Below are 18,734 nucleotides of genomic sequence, written 5' to 3'. Positions count from 1 at the left end.
CGTGAAAATAATAAATACGTTTTCTTTCCTCAAAAATAATTTTTTAGCCCAGAATTTTTTATTTTCCCAAGGGTTACAGGAGAAATTGGACCCCAAAGTTGTTGTCCAGTTTCTCCTGAGTACGCTGATATTCCATGTGTGGGGGTAAACCACTGTTTGGGCACACGTCGGGGCTCAGAAGGGAAGTAGTGACTTTTGAAATGCAGACTTTGATGGAATGCTCTGTGGGCGTCACGTTGCGTTTGCAGAGCCCCTGATGTGGCTAAACAGTAGAAACCCCCCACAAGTGACCCCATTTTGGAACCTAGACCCCCCAAGGAACTTATCTAGATATGTGGTGAGCACTTTGAACCCCCAAGTGCTTCACAGACGTTTACAAAGCAGAGCCGTGAAAATAAAAAATAATTTTTCTTTCCTCAAAAATAATGTTTTAGCAAGCAATTTTTTTTTTCTCAAGGGTAACAGGAGAAATTGGACCCCAGTAATTGTTGCGCAGTTTGTCCTGAGTATGCTGGTACCCCATATGTGGGGGTAAACCACTGTTTGGGCACACGTCGGGGCTCGGAAGTGAGGGAGCACCATTTGACTTTTTGAATACAAGATTGGCTGGAATCAATGGTGGCACCATGTTGCGTTTGGAGACCCCCTGATATGCCTAAACAGTGGAAACCCCTCAATTCTACCTCCAACACAAACCCCCCACACCCCTAATGCTAATCCCAACTGTAGCCATAACCCCAACACAACCCTAACCCCCCCACACCCCTAACCCTAATCCCAACTGTAGCCGTAACCCTAATCACAACCCTAACCCCAACACACCCCTAACCCTAACCACAACCCTAATTCCAACCCAACCCTAACCCTAAGGCTATGTGCCAACGTTGCGGATCCGTATGAGATTTTTCAGCACCATTTTTGAAAAATCCGCGGGTAAAAGGCACTGCGTTTTACCTGCGGATTTACCGCGGATTTCCAGTGTTTTTTGTGCGGATTTCACCTGCGGATTCCTATTGAGGAACAGGTGTAAAACGCTGCGGAATCCGCACAAAGAATTGACATGCTGCAGAAAATACAATGCAGCGTTCCCACGTGGTATTTTCCGCACCATGGGCACAGCGGATTTGGTTTTCCATATGTTTACATGGTACTGTAAACCTGATGGAACACTGCTTCGAATCCGCAGCCAAATCCGCACCGTGTGCACATAGCCTAATTCTAAATGTATGTGCACACTCTGCGGAAAACGCTGCGGATCCGCAGCAGTTTCCCATGAGTTTACAGTTCAATGTAAACCTATGGGAAACAAAAATCGCTGTACACATGCTGCAGAAAAACTGCACGAAAACGCAGCGGTTTACATTCCGCAGCATGTCACTTCTTTCTGCGGATTCCGCAGCGGTTTTACAACTGCTCAAATAGAAAATCGCAGTTGTAAAACCGCAGTGAAATGCGCAGAAAAACCGCGGTAAATCCACAGCGGTTTAGCACTGCGAATTTATCAAATCCTCTGCGGAAAAATCCGCAGAGAAACAGAATACGTGTGCACATACCGAAACCCTAACCCTACCCCTAACCCTACCCCTACCCCTAACCCTACCCCTAACCCTAACCCTACCCCTACCCCTAACCCTAACCCTAACCCTACCCCTACCCCTACCCCTAACCCTACCCCTACCCCTAACCCTACCCCTACCCCTAACCCTAACCCTACCCCTAACCCTAGTTCTTACCCCAACCTTAGTGAAAAAAAAAAAATCTTTTTTTTTTTTATTGTCCCTACCTATGGGGGTGACAAAGGGAGGGGGGGCATTTACTATTTTTTTTATTTTGATCACTGAGATAGGTTATATCTCAGTGATCAAAATTCACTCTGGAACGAATCTGCCGGCCGGCAGATTCGGCGGGCGCACTGCACATGTGCCCGCCATTTTGGAAGATTCCGGCGCCCAGGAAAGAAGACGGACGGACCCCTGGAGGCTAGGTAAGTATAAGGGGGGGAGATCAGGGCACGGGGGGGCGTCGGAGCACGGGGGGTGGATCGGAACATTGGAGGGTGGATTGGAGCACGGAGTGGGGGATCGCTGTGCGGGGGGGTGGATCGGAGCACGGGGGGGATCGCTGTGCGGGGGGGATCGCTGTGCGGGGGGGGATCGGAGTGCGGGGGGGGTTTGATTGGAGCACGGGGGGTGTGATTGGAGCACGGGGGGAGCGGACAGGAGGACGGGGGAGCGGAGCACAGGACGGAGGGGAGCGGACCACAGATCGGGGGGCTGGGGGGGCGATCGGTGGGGTGGGGTGGGTGCACATAAGTGTTTCCAGCCATGGCCGATGATATTGCAGCATCGGCCATGGCTGGATTGTAATATTTCACCAGTTTTTTAGGTGAAATATTACAAATCGCTCTGATTGTTAGTTTCACTTTCAACAGCCAATCAGAGCGATCGTAGCCACGGGGGGTGAAGCCACCCCCCCTGGGCTAAACTACCACTCCCCCTGTCCCTGCAGATCGGGTGAAATGGGAGTTAACCCTTTCACCTGATCTGCAGGGACGTGATCTTTCCATGACGCATATGCTGCGTCATGGGTCGGAATGGCACCGACTTTCATGACGCAGCGTATGCGTCAAAGGTCGGGAAGGGGTTAAAGTAGTCTGTGTCTTTCTTTCAATTAAAGGACTTTATTCTGGCTGTGTCTTTATTTACTATATAACTATAGGATTAGTAATGGATAGGGGTCTTATAGACGCCTCTCCATTAGTAAGTCGTGGGCTTGATGTTACCTGGCAATACAAAGGTGACATCAACCCCGCAAATATTAACCCTACTTGCCACCGTTACAGGGCAAGTGGGAAGAGCTGGGTAAAGTGCAAGAATTGTCGCATCTAATAGATGTGCCTTTTCTGGGCAGCTTCAGGCTGCTATTTCTAGGCTGGGGGGCAATATCCATGGCCCCTTATCAGCCCCCAGCTGTCTGCTATAGCAAGGTTGGTTGTCAAAAATGGGGGACCCCACGCCATTCTTTTTAAATTATCTATTTAAATAATTACAAAATTCTTCATGGGAATCACTCTACTCTTGATAACTAGCCTTGCTGAAGCTGCAGCCCCCAGCTGTGAGTTTTGCCTGGCTGGATAGCAAAAATACAGGGGAGCCCATGCCAGATTTTTTTTTTAATTATTGATTTAAAGCACAGAAGCGGCTGATGAATACTCCCATCCGCCGCTCCTGCTCTCACTGTTATTAGCGGCAGCTGACACCAGTGACCGGAGGTAAATTTCATACCTACAATCACAGCTGAGCGCTCATGCTGTCTTTTGATAGCGTGGGAACTGCGGCTCTCTGTCCGGCGGGGATGATTTCACTGTCAATCAGAAGAGATGTTTGCCGTGATGCCATGCAGATGACAGCGAGAAAAACACCCGGTGTTTGGGCAGCCAAACCCGATCAGTAACATGGACTTCCTGGTGAACTCCGTGTTTGGTGTCCATGCCCGAACAGCAGGTTCTCGGTACGAATGCTGAATGTTACTGTTCGGGTTCACCCATCTCTAGTTTTAAATTAAAAAATGATCGCTTACCTACCTGTGATACATCTAGGTTTCAATGTGTTCTTCTTTGCTAGCAAAATGAGGACACATAGCATTAAACTGCCCTTCTGGATTGCACTTGCAGTGTATGAAGAGTAAAATAAATGCTGCTAAGGTGCTTTAACTGCAGTAAATCACAGATCAATGAATTCTCAGTCATATAGCTACTGTATGTAGGTTCAGCACTCCCCTATCTTTTGAATCTTGGCCTTTTTGTATGTGAAATGAAGTATGCATTCTGTCTTCCAATCCCATTGCTATAAAAACATAAAGTGATGTTAATTAGCCAGCCCCTATCTTTTACACTGGCTGTGATAGTCTCCCCTCATTGACTATGCTAGAACATGTGACGTGATAGATGCATTGTAATTTTGGGAATCCCACCAGGCCAAACCTAACATTATTAGCTCACCCTTCCACAATGGTTTTTAGCTGATCCTTGTGAATGAAAGGGATATTCCCATCTCCAAGATCCTACCCCAATATATAGTAGGTGTAATAATAATAATAATAATAATAATAATGTTAGCAAATACCACCAATTAGAAATGTAGTATAGTTTTTCTGGTTCACTATCCCTCTTTCCTCATGTGCAGGCATTGCAGGACCTCACGTATCTATTGTCATGACCAGCTAACTAAATGTCACTTCATCAGTGGTCATAATCATGGATACCTAAGGTCCTGCAATGCCTAAACATGAGAAAAGAGGCATAGTTAATCAGAAAAACTGTACTACATTTCTAATTGGAGGTATTTGCTAATATTATTATTACACCTACTACATATTGGGATAGGATCTTGGAGATGGCAATAACCCTTTAAGTGTGTAAAGCTGTTTGAATTTCTGCTTACCTGCGAAATTCAGGAAATTCAACTCAAAGTTAATTCTCCATGGATTGCTTCAATCATCTCGATGCACTGTGCTAATTTTCCTCTAGTTCTGCATAATGTAAAATAATTATTTTAATGCTCTCTATTATCTCTACATTGAATCTACAGTAACTCGCCATTGTTTCTCATAAAAAATATTCTTTAATCAGCTTTGTGACATGCCCCAAGGAGAAAGATAGCCATACTGTTTTGGGATTTTTTAAATATTTTTTGTTCTATTATTTAAATACATAGATTATCTAAAATATGCAAACACATTTATGGTTAATGAAATTGAAATTTAAAATGCGCTCTTTTGTCAGATGCATTGATGATTTTATTATAATGATAATAGTAAAATAAGTGTGGATAACAATAAATATATTATTTATTCAGCACAAATTATTCAATTATTTTATTAATTAACCTTTTGAGGAGCTTTAAAACAGTTCATTAACCTTTCTGCTGTAGCCTTTTGGATGCATAATGCTTCAGTTTATCATTTGAACTCATTAAAAGTTTTATATAAAATGGTAAGCTGGAAGCACAGCAGAAATGCAGCATCATAATGCTTACAGCCATCTGCCTTTCTAAGGACAATGCATTCAAGATGTGCTCAAAAACTGGCTATTACTGTTTCGTTTTTTTTAAGGGAAAAAATATAGCAAATGCTTTTAAAATGCCTAATAAAAATTGTAATTTATGTATATATTATTTTTTTTTAAATAGAAATCAATAGCATCATGTCTCTGCATTATTTTTATGCTTATACATATCAAAAATCCAATAGTGGAATTACCACCTCCAAATAGCAATTACTTCTCATATACACCATGCCTGTTGCAGGTGAAAAAGAGGCATAGGCAAATAAATACATCATAAAAACATCAGTTTATTTAACATGAAAAATAAAACAAGACAAGGAAATTTCATAAAACTACTAAGGGTAAACCAGGCAAAAGTGGAAGAGCTAGGGGGATACCAAATACCAAATCGTCCACTAAAACGCTGCTATATGAAATATGGATCATTAGATAATATTTAATCCAAGTGCATAGTGCCAAATAGTTTATCCTGAGAGCAAAATAATATTGTTTTTTTCCAGCAAGTTATTTTGATAAAGTGTCTAGTGTAGAAAAAGTGCTTCAATATGCATTATCCCCCATAGCCCATGTAATCTCTCACTCACATAAGTAATAATCCTGTCCTGGATACCTGTCAGTCACCCCTACAGCTCTGTTTCGTCATATTGGCTTCCTCAGATAGGAAGATGCCCCTAAATGCTTGTTTTGAGTGCCAAAGTTTTTTGTATTGTATATATATAGAGAGAGAGAGAGAGAGAGAGAGAGAGAGAGAGACAGAGAGATAGAGAAATATATATAGATATATATATAGATACATATATATATATATATACAGTGGGGCAAAAAAGTATTTAGTCAGTCAGCAATAGTGCAAGTTCCACCACTTAAAAAGATGAGAGGCGTCTGTAATTTACATCATAGGTAGACCTCAAATATGGGAGACAAACTGAGAAAAAAAAATACAGAAAATCACATTGTCTGTTTTTGTATCATTTTTTTTGCATATTATGGTGGAAAATAAGTATTTGGTCAGAAACAAACAATCCAGATTTCTGGCTCTCACAGACCTGTAACTTCTTCTTTAAGAGTCTCCTTTTTCCTCCACTCATTACCTGTAGTATTGGCACCTGTTTAAACTTGTTATCAGTATAAAAAGACAACTGTGCACACCCTCAAACAGTCTGACTCCAAACTCCACTATGGTGAAGACCAAAGAGCTGTCAAAGGACACCAGAAACAAAATTGTAGCCCTGCACCAGGCTGGGAAGACTGAATCTGCAATAGCCAACCAGCTTGGAGTGAAGAAATCAACAGTGGGAGCAATAATTAGAAAATGGAAGACATACAAGACCACTGATAATCTCCCTCGATCTGGGGCTCCACGCAAAATCCCACCCCGTGGGGTCAGAATGATCACAAGAACGGTGAGCAAAAATCCCAGAACCACGCGGGGGGACCTAGTGAATGAACTGCAGAGAGCTGGGACAAATGTAACAAGGCCTACCATAAGTAACACACTACGCCTCCATGGACTCAGATCCTGCAGTGCCAGACGTGTCCCACTGCTTAAGCCAGTACATGTCCGGGCCCGTCTGAAGTTTGCTAGAGAGCATTTGGATGATCCAGAGGAGTTTTGGGAGAATGTCCTATGGTCTGATGAAACCAAACTGGAACTGTTTGGTAGAAACACAACTTGTCGTGTTTGGAGGAAAAAGAATACTGAGTTGCATCCATCAAACACCATACCTACTGTAAAGCATGGTGGTGGAAAAATCATGCTTTGGGGCTGTTTCTCTGCAAAGGGGCCAGGACGACTGATCTGGGTACATGAAAGAATGAATGGGGCCATGTATCGTGAGATTTTGAGTACAAACCTCTTTCCATCAGCAAGGGCATTGAAGATGAAACGTGGATGGGTCTTTCAACATGACAATGATCCAAAGCACACTGCCAGGGCAACGAAGGAGTGGCTTTGTAAGAAGCATTTCAAGGTCCTGGAGTGGCCTAGCCAGTCTCCAGATCTCAACCCTATAGAAAACCTTTGGAGGGAGTTGAAAGTCCGTGTTGCCAAGCGAAAAGCCAAAAACATCACTGCTCTAGAGGAGATCTGCATGGAGGAATGGGCCAACATACCAACAACAGTGTGTGGCAACCTTGTGAAGACTTACAGAAAACGTTTGACCTCTGTCATTGCCAACAAAGGATATATTACAAAGTATTGAGATGAAATTTTGTTTCTGACCAAATACTTATTTTCCACCATAATATGCAAATAAAATGTTAAAAAAACAGACAATGTGATTTTCTGGATTTTTTTTTCTCAGTTTGTCTCCCATAGTTGAGGTCTACCTATGATGTAAATTACAGACGCCTCTCATCTTTTTAAGTGGTGGAACTTGCACTATTGCTGACTGACTAAATACTTTTTTGCCCCACTGTATATATATATATATACAGTGGGTAAGGAAGATATTCAGACCCCTTTACATTTTTCACTCTTTGTCTCATTGCAGCCATCTTGACTAAAAAAAAAACAGAAATGTAGCAATGTTTTCATATTTAATAAAAATAAAAACTGAAATATCACATGGTCATACGTTTTCAGATCCTTTGCTCAGACACTTATATTTAAGTCACATGCTGTCCATTTCCTTGTGATCCTCCTTGAGATAGTTCTACTGCTTCATTGGAGTCCAGCTGTGTTTAATTAAACTGATAGGACTTGATTTGAAAAGGCACACACATGTCAATATAAGACCTCACAGGTCACAGTGCATGTCAGACCAAATGAGAATCATGAGGTCAAAGGAACTGGCCAAAGAACTCAGATATAAAGTTGTGGCAAGGCACAGATCTGGCCAAGGTTACAAATGAATTTCTGTAGTAGTCAAGGTTTCTAAGAGCACAATGGCCTCCATAATCCTTAAATTGAAGAAGTTTGGGACTACCAGAATTCTTCCTAGAGAAGAGTCTTGGTAGGAGAAGTAAAGAAGAACCCCAAGATCACTGTGGCTGAGCTCCAGAGATGCTGTAGGGAGATAGGTGAAAGTTCCACAATGTCAACTGTCACGGCAGCCCTCCAACAGTCAGGCCTTTATGGCAGAGTGGCGCTACGGAAACCTCTCCTCAGTGCAGGACATATAAAACCTGCATACAATTTGCGAAAAAAACACATGATGGACTCCCAGACTCTGAGAAATAAGATTCTCTGGTGTGATGAGACGAAGATAGACCTTTTTGGTGATAATTCTAAGCGGTATGTGTGGACAAAACAAGGCACTGCTCATCACCTGCCCAATACAATTCCAACAATGAAACATGGTGGTAGCAGCATCAGGGACAGGACGACTGGTTGCCATTGAAGGAAATATGAATACGGCCAAGTACAGAGATATCCTGGATGAAAACCTCGCCTTCAAACAAGACAATGCCCCTAAGCACAGAGCTAAAACAACAAAGGAGTGGCCTCAGAAGAACTCTGTGACCATTCTTGACTGGCCTACCTGGAGCCCTGACCTAAACCCAACTGAGCATCTCTGGAGAGACCTAAAAATGGCTGTCCACCAACATTCACCAATTAACCTGACAGAACTGGAGAGGATCTTCAAGGAAGAATGGCAGAGGATCCCCAAATCCAATTGTGTAAAAAACCTGTTGCATCTTTCCCAAGAAGATTCATGGCTGTACTAGCTCAAATAGGTGCTTCTACTCATTACTGAGCAAAGGGTCTGAATACTTATGACCATGTGATATTTCAGTTTTTCTTTAATAAATTTGCAAAAATTTCTACATTCCTTTTTTTTCAGTCAAGATGGTGTGCAGAGTGTACATTAAAGGGAACCTGTCATCCCCAAAATTGATGGTGAGGTAAGCTATAATGCTGTAGATAAGCCCCCGATGTAACCTGAAAGAGGAGAAAAAGAGGTTAGATTATACTCACCCAGGGGCGGTCCCGCTGCGGTCCGGTCAAATGGGTGTCTCAGGTCCGCTCCGGCACCTCCCATCTTATTCCATGACGTCCTCTTCTGGTCTTCACACTGCGGCTCTGGCACAGGCGTACTTTTTCTGCCTTGTTGAGGGCAGAGCAAAGTACTGCAGTGCACAGGCGCTGGGCCTCTCTGACCTTTCTGGCGCCTGCGCACTGCAGTACTTTGCTCTCCCCTCAACAGGGCAGACAAAGTATGCCTGAGCCGAAGCCGCGGCATGAAGACCAGAAGAGGACGTCATGGAATGAAGATGGGAGGCGCTGTTCCGGACCTGAGACACCCATCAGAGCAGGACCGCACCTGGGTGAGTATAATCTAACTTTTTTTTCTCCTCTTTCAGGTAACATCGGCGGCTTATCTATAGCATTACAGAATGCTGTAGATAAGCCCCTGATGACGGTGAGCTTACCTCACCATCGATTTTGGGGGTGACAGGTTCCCTTTAATGCGAAAAAAAAGAACTTTTTAAATTTACCAAATGGCTGCAATGAAACAAAGAGTGAAACATTTAAAGGGGTCCTTTCCATACCCACTGTATATACATACAGGTGCTTCTCACAAAATAAGACTATCATCAGAAAGTTCATTTATTTCAGTTCTTCAATACAAAACGTGAAACTCAAATATTATATAGAGTCATTACAAACAAAGTGATCTATTTCAAGTGTTTATTTCTGTTAAAGTTGATGAATATGGCTTACAGCCAATGAAAACCCAAAAGTTATTATTTCAGTAAATTAGAAATAATAACAAAAAACACCTACAAAGGCTTCCTAAGCATTTAAAAAGGTCCCTTACTGTTAGGGCTGGCGGAATGCGCTAAATAAAAATAAAAATAAAATGCAATTGCAACCCGGGGTCCACAGTGCAGAGATGTAACCTGCTGATAGTAAACTATGATGGAACACACTGCGAGCGATTGCCTGTACACACTGGATTAACCCCACTCAGTGTGAACCGGACGCTGAGTTCCAAACTCTGTTACTCCACAGAGAGGAACAGTAAAGAAATGAAAGAGATACTGAGCTACTGAGCTGTGTCACTCGAACACAGAAAGGAAAGAGCTGCTCTGCAACTGAGCTGTGCCACTCGCACACAAAAATGAAAGAGCTGCTCTGCAACTTAGCTGTGTCACTTGCACACAGAAACGAAACAGAAGCTCTGCAACTGAGCTGTGTCACTCACACACAGAAACGGAACAGATGCTCTGAGCTTAATTCCCTGACTAGTGCTGTGCTTGCTCTAGAACTCTTCTGTGCTAAATGCACACATGCAGGAACCACATACTAAGCCAATGGCAAATTGCCCCCACTGACACTATCTGCCTGCCTACATGTACAGTTCCAAGCTAGACAGACACACAACACTTGCAGACAGAGTGGTCAACTGTCACGGCAGCCCTCCAACAGTCAGGCCTTTTTGGCAGAGTGGCGCTACGGAAGCCTCTCCTCAGTGCAGGACATATAAAACCTGCATACAATTTGCGAAAAAAACACATGATGGACTCCCAGACTCTGAGAAATAAGATTCTCTGGTGTGATGAGATGAAGATAGACCTTTTTGGTGATAATTCTAAGCGGTATGTGTGGACAAAACAAGGCACTGCTCATCACCTGCCCAATACAATTCCAACAATGAAACATGGTGGTAGAAGCATCAGGGACAGGACGACTGGTTGCCATTGAAGGAAATATGAATACGGCCAAGTACAGAGATATCCTGGATGAAAACCTCGCCTTCAAACAAGACAATGCCCCTAAGCACACAGCTAAAACAACAAAGGAGTGGCCTCAGAAGAACACAGAAAGGAAAGAGCTGCTCTGCAACTGAGCTGTGCCACTCGCACACAAAAATGAAAGAGCTGCTCTGCAACTTAGCTGTGTCACTTGCACACAGAAACGAAACAGAAGCTCTGCAACTGAGCTGTGTCACTCACACACAGAAACGGAACAGATGCTCTGAGCTTAATTCCCTGACTAGTGCTGTGCTTGCTCTAGAACTCTTCTGTGCTAAATGCACACATGCAGGAACCACATACTAAGCCAATGGCAAATTGCCCCCACTGACACTATCTGCCTGCCTACATGTACAGTTCCAAGCTAGACAGACACACAACACTTGCAGACAGAGTGGTAGAGACTTCACTCATATAGTCGTACATAAAATGACACTAGCGTGCCCACGTGCACCACTGGGTTTTTTTATACAAAAGCTCCACCTCAAACACTCACGTCCAGTCGGACGAAACATCACACATGGGCCAATCCGGAACTGCCACATCACCAGAGCAGCAAACGTCCGACTACCAATGAAAAGCCACCACATCACGGACATGCTCAGCAAGGTGATTTCTGGACTTAGGCTCCAGAATACCTGGCTGCTTCTGTATAACACTGCTTACTAAGAACTTGGCTGGAGAGCCTGCAGTAAGCAAGCGTATACCACGGGCCTCAGCTGGATGCTGAGATCGACGTCTTTGCTGAGCATCACCAGCAGCGGCCCAGCATGGGAGACCACAGAAGCAGATGAGGCTTGGGATTTATCCCACGCAGCGGGAGAATCCCAGTGCCTAACACTTAGTCTATCAGTAGGCTCCTGTTGTGAATTCTGTTGTCGGGCTCCCTCCTGTGGTCATGAATGGTACTTCGGCTGGTTCTGTCCATGGACTTCCTCTGGTGGGTGTTTCTGAGTTTCCTTTCACAGGTGACGAGGTTAATTCGTTAGCTGCTGCTCTATTTAACTCCACTTAGATCTTTGCTCCACGCCACCTGTCAATGTTCCAGTATTGGTCTAGTTCACTCCTGGATCGTTCTTGTGACCTGTCTTCCCATCAGAAGCTAAGTTCCAGCTTGTATTTCTTTGGTTTGCTATTTTTCTGTCCAGCTTGCTATTTAATTTGTTGTCTTGCTTGCTGGAAGCTCTGGGACGCAGAGGGAGCGCCTCCGCACCGTGAGTCGGTGCGGAGGATCTTTTTTGCGCCCTCTGTGTGGTCTTTTTGTAGGTTTCTGCTGACCACAAAGTATCCTTTCCTATCCTCGGTCTGTTCAGTAAGTCGGGCCTCACTTTGCTTAATCTATTTCATCTCTGTGTTTGTATTTTCATCTTTACTCACAGTCATTATATGTGGGGGGTTGCCTTTTCCTTTGGGGAATTTCTCTGAGGCAAGGTAGGCTTTATTTTTCTGTCTTCAGGGCTAGCTAGTTTCTTAGGCTGTGCCGAGTTGCATAGGGAGCATTAGGCGCAATCCACGGCTATTTCTAGTGTGGTTGATAGGTTTAGGGATTGTGGTCAGCAGAGTTCCCACGTCCCAGAGCTCATCCTTTATTATCAGTGACTATCAGGTCATTCCGTGTGCTCTTAACCACCAGGTCCATTATTGTCCTGACCACCAGGTCATAACAGTACAGGTGGCCCAAAGTACTAATGCATCTCAATAGAAGGATAAGAGAAGTTCTGAGACCATTTTCTTTTCTTTGCAGTGTGTTTTGTCTCAATTTTCCCCTTTACCTCTGGGTGGTTCAGGACACTGGTGTAAACATGGACATTCCAGGTCTGTCCACTTGGATGGATAATCTTACTACAAGGATGCAAAACATTCAAGATTTTGTGGTTCAGAATCCGATGTCAGAGCCTAGGATTCCTATTCCTGATTTGTTTTTTGGTGATAGATCTAAGTTCTTGAATTTCAAAAATAATTGTAAATTGTTTCTTGCCTTGAAACCTCGCTCCTCAGGTGACCCTGTTCAACAAGTAAAGATCATTATTTCTTTGTTACGTGGTGACCCTCAAGACTGGGCATTTTCCCTTGCGCCAGGAGATCCGGCATTGCGTGATGTTGATGCGTTTTTCCTGGCGCTTGGATTGCTTTATGACAAACCTAATTCAGTGGATCAGGCAGAGAAAATCTTGCTGGCTCTGTGTCAGGGTCAGGATGAAGCGGAGATATATTGTCAGAAGTTTAGAAAGTGGTCTGTGCTCACTCAGTGGAATGAATGTGCCCTGGCAGTAATCTTCAGAAAGGGTCTCTCTGAAGCCCTTAAGGATGTCATGGTGGGGTTTCCCATGCCTGCTGGTCTGAATGAGTCTATGTCCTTGGCCATTCAGATCGATCGACGCTTGCGTGAGAGTAAAGCTGTGCACCATTTGGCGGTACTATCTGAGCATGGGCCTGAGCCTATGCAATGTGATAGGACTTTGACCAGAGCTGAACGGCAAGAACACAGACGTCGGAATGGGCTGTGTTTTTACTGTGGTGAATCCACTCATGCTATCTCCGATTGTCATAAGCGCACTAAGCGGTTTGCTAGGTCTGCCACCATTGGTACGGTACAGTCTAAATTTCTATTGTCTGTTACTCTGATTTGCTCTTTGTCATCCTATTCTGTTATGGCATTTGTGGATTCAGGCGCTGCCCTGAATTTGATGGACTTGGATTATGCTAGGCGCTGTGGTTTTTTCTTGGAGCCCTTGCAGCAACCTATTCCAATGAGAGGAATTGATGCTACGCCTTTGGCCAAGAATAAGCCTCAGTATTGGACCCAATTGACCATGTGCATGGCTCCTGCACATCAGGAGGATATCCGCTTTCTGGTGTTGCATAATCTGCATGATGTGGTCGTTTTGGGGTTGCCATGGCTACAGGTTCATAATCCAGTATTGGACTGGAAATCTATGTCTGTGTCCAGCTGGGGTTGCCAGGGGGTACATGGTGATGTTCCATTTTTGTCTATTTCGTCTTCCACTCCTTCTGAAGTTCCAGAGTTTTTGTCGGATTATCGGGATGTATTTGATGAGCCCAAAGCCAGTGCCCTACCTCCTCATAGGGATTGCGATTGTGCAATTAATTTGATTCCTGGTAGTAAGTTTCCTAAGGGCTGATTGTTCAATTTATCTGTGCCAGAACACGCCGCTATGCGGAGTTATATAAAGGAATCCTTGGAGAAAGGCCATATTCGCCCGTCGTCATCACCGTTAGGAGCAGGGTTCTTTTTTGTGCCCAAGAAGGATGGTTCTTTGAGACCTTGTATTGATTACCGCCTTCTTAAAAAAATTACAGTCAAATTTCAGTATCCTTTGCCGTTGCTGTCTGATTTGTTTGCTCATATTAAAGGGGCTAGTTGGTTCACCAAGATAGATCTTCGAGGGGCGTATAATCTTGTGCGTATTAAACAAGGCGATGAATGGAAAACAGCATTTAATACGCCCGAGGGCCATTTTGAGTACCTGGTTATGCCATTCGGGCTTTCCAATGCTCCATCAGTATTTCAGTCCTTTATGCATGACATCTTCCGAGAGTACCTGGATAAATTCCTGATTGTGTATTTGGATGATATTTTGGTCTTTTCGGATGATTGGGAGTCTCATGTGAAGCAGGTCAGAATGGTGTTCCAGGTCCTTCGTGCGAATTCCTTGTTTGTGAAGGGGACAAAGTGTCTCTTTGGAGTTCAGAAGGTTTCATTTTTGGGGTTCATTTTTTTCCCTTCTACTATCGAGATGGACCCTGTTAAAGTCCAGGCCATTTACGATTGGACTCAGCCGACATCTGTGAAGAGCCTGCAAAAGTTCCTGGGCTTTGCTAATTTTTATCGGCACTTCATCGCTAATTTTTCTACTGTTGCTAAACCGTTGACTGATTTGACCAAGAAGGGTGCTGATGTGGTCAATTGGTCTTCTGCGGCTGTAGAGGCTTTTCAGGAGTTGAAGCATCGTTTTTCTTCTGCCCCTGTGTTGTGCCAGCCAAATGTTTCGCTTCCGTTTCAGGTTGAGGTTGATGCTTCTGAGATTGGAGCAGGGGCTGTTTTGTCGCAAAGAAGTTCTGATGGCTCGGTGATGAAGCCATGTGCCTTCTTTTCTAGAAAGTTTTCGCCTGCTGAGCATAACTATGATGTTGGTAATCGTGAATTGTTGGCCATGAAGTGGGCATTCGAGGAGTGGCGTCATTGGCTGGAAGGAGCCAAGCATCGCGTGGTGGTCTTGACAGATCACAAGAATTTGACTTATCTTGAGTCTGCCAAATGGTTGAATCCGAGACAGGCTCGATGGTTGTTATTTTTCTCCCGTTTTGATTTTGTGGTTTCGTACCTTCCGGGCTCTAAGAATGTGAAGGCTGATGCCCTGTCAAGGAGTTTTGTGCCTGACTCTCCGGGTGTTCCTGAGCCGGCGGGTATTCTCAAAGAGGGGGTAATTTTGTCTGCCATCTCCCCTGATTTGCGGCGGGTGCTGCAAAAATTTCAGGCTGATAGACCTGACCATTGCCCAGCGGAGAAACTGTTTGTCCCTGATAGATGGACTAGTAGAGTTATCTCTGAGATTCATTGTAGACAACATATGCAAAGAGTTTGTATGTTCTCTCCGTGTTTGCGAGGGTTTCCTCCGGGCACTCCGGTTTCCTCCCACATTCCAAAGACATACTGATAGGAATTCTAGATTGTGAGCCCAATCGGGGACAGTGATGATAATGTGTGCAAACTGTAAAGCGCTGCAGAATATGTTAGCGCTATATAAAAATAAAGATTATTATTATTGTTCAGTGTTGGCTGGGCATCCTGGAATCTTTGGTACCAGAGATTTGGTGGCTAGATCCTTCTGGTGGCCATCTTTGTTGCGGGATGTGCGTTCTTTTGTGCAGTCCTGTGGGACTTGTGCTCGGGCTAAGCCCTGCTGTTCTCTTGCCAGTGGGTTGCTTTTGCCCTTGCCGGTCCCGAAGAGGCCCTGGACGCATATTTCTATGGATTTTATTTCGGATCTCCCCGTCTCTCAAAAGATGTTGGTCATTTGGGTGGTTTGTGATCGCTTTTCTAAGATGGTCCATTTGGTACCTTTGTCTAAATTGCCTTCCTCCTCTGATTTGGTGCCATTATTTTTCCAGCATGTGGTTCGTTTACATGGTATCCCTGAGAACATCATTTCTGACAGAGGTTCCCAGTTTGTTTCAAGGTTTTGGCGATCCTTTTGTGCTAGGATGGGCATTGATTTGTCTTTTTCCTCGGCTTTCCATCCTCAGACAAATGGCCAAACCGAACGAACTAATCAAACTTTGGAAACATATCTGAGATGCTTTGTTTCTGCTGATCAGGATGATTGAGTGTCCTTTTTGCCGTTGGCTGAGTTCGCCCTTAATAATTGGGCCAGCTCGGCTACTTTGGTTTCGCCGTTTTTCTGCAATTCTGGTTTCCATCCTCGTTTCTCTTCAGGGCAGGTTGAGTCTTCAGACTGTCCTGGTGTAGATACTGTGGTGGATAGGTTGCAGCAGATTTGGACTCATGTGGTGGACAATTTGACATTGTCCCAGGAGAAGGCTCAACGTTTCGCTAACCGCCGGCGCTGTGTGTGTCCCCGACTTCGTGTTGGGGATTTGGTTTGGTTGTCGTTTCGTTATGTTCCTATGAAGGTTTCCTCTCCTAAGTTTAAGCCTTGTTTCATTGGTCCGTATAAGATTTCTGAGGTTATCAATCCTGTGTCATTTCGTTTGGCCCTTCCTGCTTCTTTTGCCATCCATAATGTGTTCCATAGGTCGTTATTGCGGAGATACGTGGCGCCTGTGGTTCCATCCGTTGATCCTCCTGCCCCGGTGTTAGTTGAGGGGGAGTAGGAGTATGTGGTGGAGAAGATTTTGGATTCTCGTGTTTTGAGACGGAAACTCCAGTACCTGGTCAAGTGGAAGGGTTATGGTCAGGAAGATAATTCCTGGGTTTTTGCCTCTGATGTTCATGCTGCCGATCTGGTTCGTGCCTTTCATTTGGCTCATCCTGGTCGGCCTGGGGGCTCTGGTGAGGGTTCGGTGACCCCTCCTCAAGGGGGGGGGGTACTGTTGTGAATTCTGTTGTCGGGCTCCCTCCTGTGGTCATGAATGGTACTTCGGCTGGTTCTGTCCATGGGCTTCCTCTGGTGGCTGTTTCTGAGTTTCCTTTCACAGGTGACGAGGTTAATTCGTTAGCTGCTGCTCTATTTAACTCCACTTAGATCTTTGCTCCACGCCACCTGTCAATGTTCCAGTATTGGTCTAGTTCACTCCTGGATCGTTCTTGTGACCTGTCTTCCCATCAGAAGCTAAGTTCCAGCTTGTATTTCTTTGGTTTGCTATTTTTCTGTCCAGCTTGCTATTTAATTTGTTGTCTTGCTTGCTGGAAGCTCTGGGACGCAGAGGGAGCGCCTCCGCACCGTGAGTCGGTGCGGAGGGTCTTTTTTGCGCCCTCTGCGTGGTCTTTTTGTAGGTTTTTGTGCTGACCGCAAAGTATCCTTTCCTATCCTCGGTCTGTTCAGTAAGTCGGGCCTCACTTTGCTTAATCTATTTCATCTCTGTGTTTGTATTTTCATCTTTACTCACAGTCATTATATGTGGGGGGCTGCCTTTTCCTTTGGGGAATTTCTCTGAGGCAAGGTAGGCTTTATTTTTCTGTCTTCAGGGCTAGCTAGTTTCTTAGGCTGTGCCGAGTTGCATAGGGAGCATTAGGCGCAATCCACGGCTATTTCTAGTGTGGTTGATAGGTTTAGGGATTGCGGTCAGCAGAGTTCCCACGTCCCAGAGCTCGTCCTTTATTATCAGTGACTATCAGGTCATTCCGTGTGCTCTTAACCACCAGGTCCATTATTGTCCTGACCACCAGGTCATAACAGGCTCCACAATCATGGGAAAGTCTGCTGACTTGACAGATGTCCAGATGGCAGTCATTGACACACTCTGAAAAGGAGGGTAAGCCACAAAAGGTCATTGCTAGAGAAGCTGCCTGTTCACAGAGTGCTGTATCATAGCATACTAATGTAAAGTTGAGTGGAAGGAAAAAGTGTGGTAAAATAAGGTGCACAAGCAACCGGGATAACCGCAGCTTTGAAATAATTGTTAAAAAAAGACTGTTCAAAAATTTGGGGAAGATTCACAAGGAGTGGACTGCTGCTGGAATCATTGCTTCAAGAGCCACCACACACAAATGTATCCAGGACATGGGCTACAAGTGTCACATTTTTTGTTTTAGGAGAAAAAGAACTGGATTGATGCTCAGTGGTCCAATGTGTTGTTTTCAGATGAAAGTAAATTTTGCATTTCATTCGGAGATCTAGGTCCCAGAGTCTGGAGGAAGAGTGGAGAGGCCACAATCCAAGCTGCTTGAGGTCTAGTGTGAAGTTTCTATAATTTGTGATGGTTTGGAGAGCCATGTCATCTGCTGGTGTAAGTCCACTGTGTTTTATCAAGACCAAAGTCAGAGCAGCCATCCATCAGGAAATTTTAGAGCACTTCATGCTCCCCTTTGCTGACAAGATATTTAGAGATGGAAATTCCATTCTCCAACAGGACTTAGCACCTGTCTACACTTCCAAAAGTACCAATACCTGGTTTAAGAACAACAGTATCACTGTGCTTGATTGGCCAGCAAACTTGCCTGACCTTAACCCCCTAGAGAATCTATAGTGTATTGTCAAGAGGAAGATGAGAAAAACCAGACCCATCAATGCAGATGAGCTGAAGGCAGCTATCAAAGCAACCTGGGCTTCCATAACACCTCAGCAGTGCCACAGGCTGATCGCCTCCATGCCACGCCACATTGATGCAGTAATTGATGCAAAAGGAACCCCAACAAAGTATTGAGTGCATTAACTGAACATACATTTCAGTAGGCCAACATTTCAGATTTTAAAATCATTTTTCAAGCTGGTGTTACAGCGTATTCTAATTTACTGAGATAATGACTTTGGGGTTTTCATTGGCT

Source organism: Ranitomeya imitator, chromosome 4, assembly GCF_032444005.1.
Source record: "Ranitomeya imitator isolate aRanImi1 chromosome 4, aRanImi1.pri, whole genome shotgun sequence".
Classification (NCBI taxonomy): Eukaryota; Metazoa; Chordata; class Amphibia; order Anura; family Dendrobatidae; genus Ranitomeya; species Ranitomeya imitator.
Note: the sequence above shows the minus strand (reverse complement) of the source record.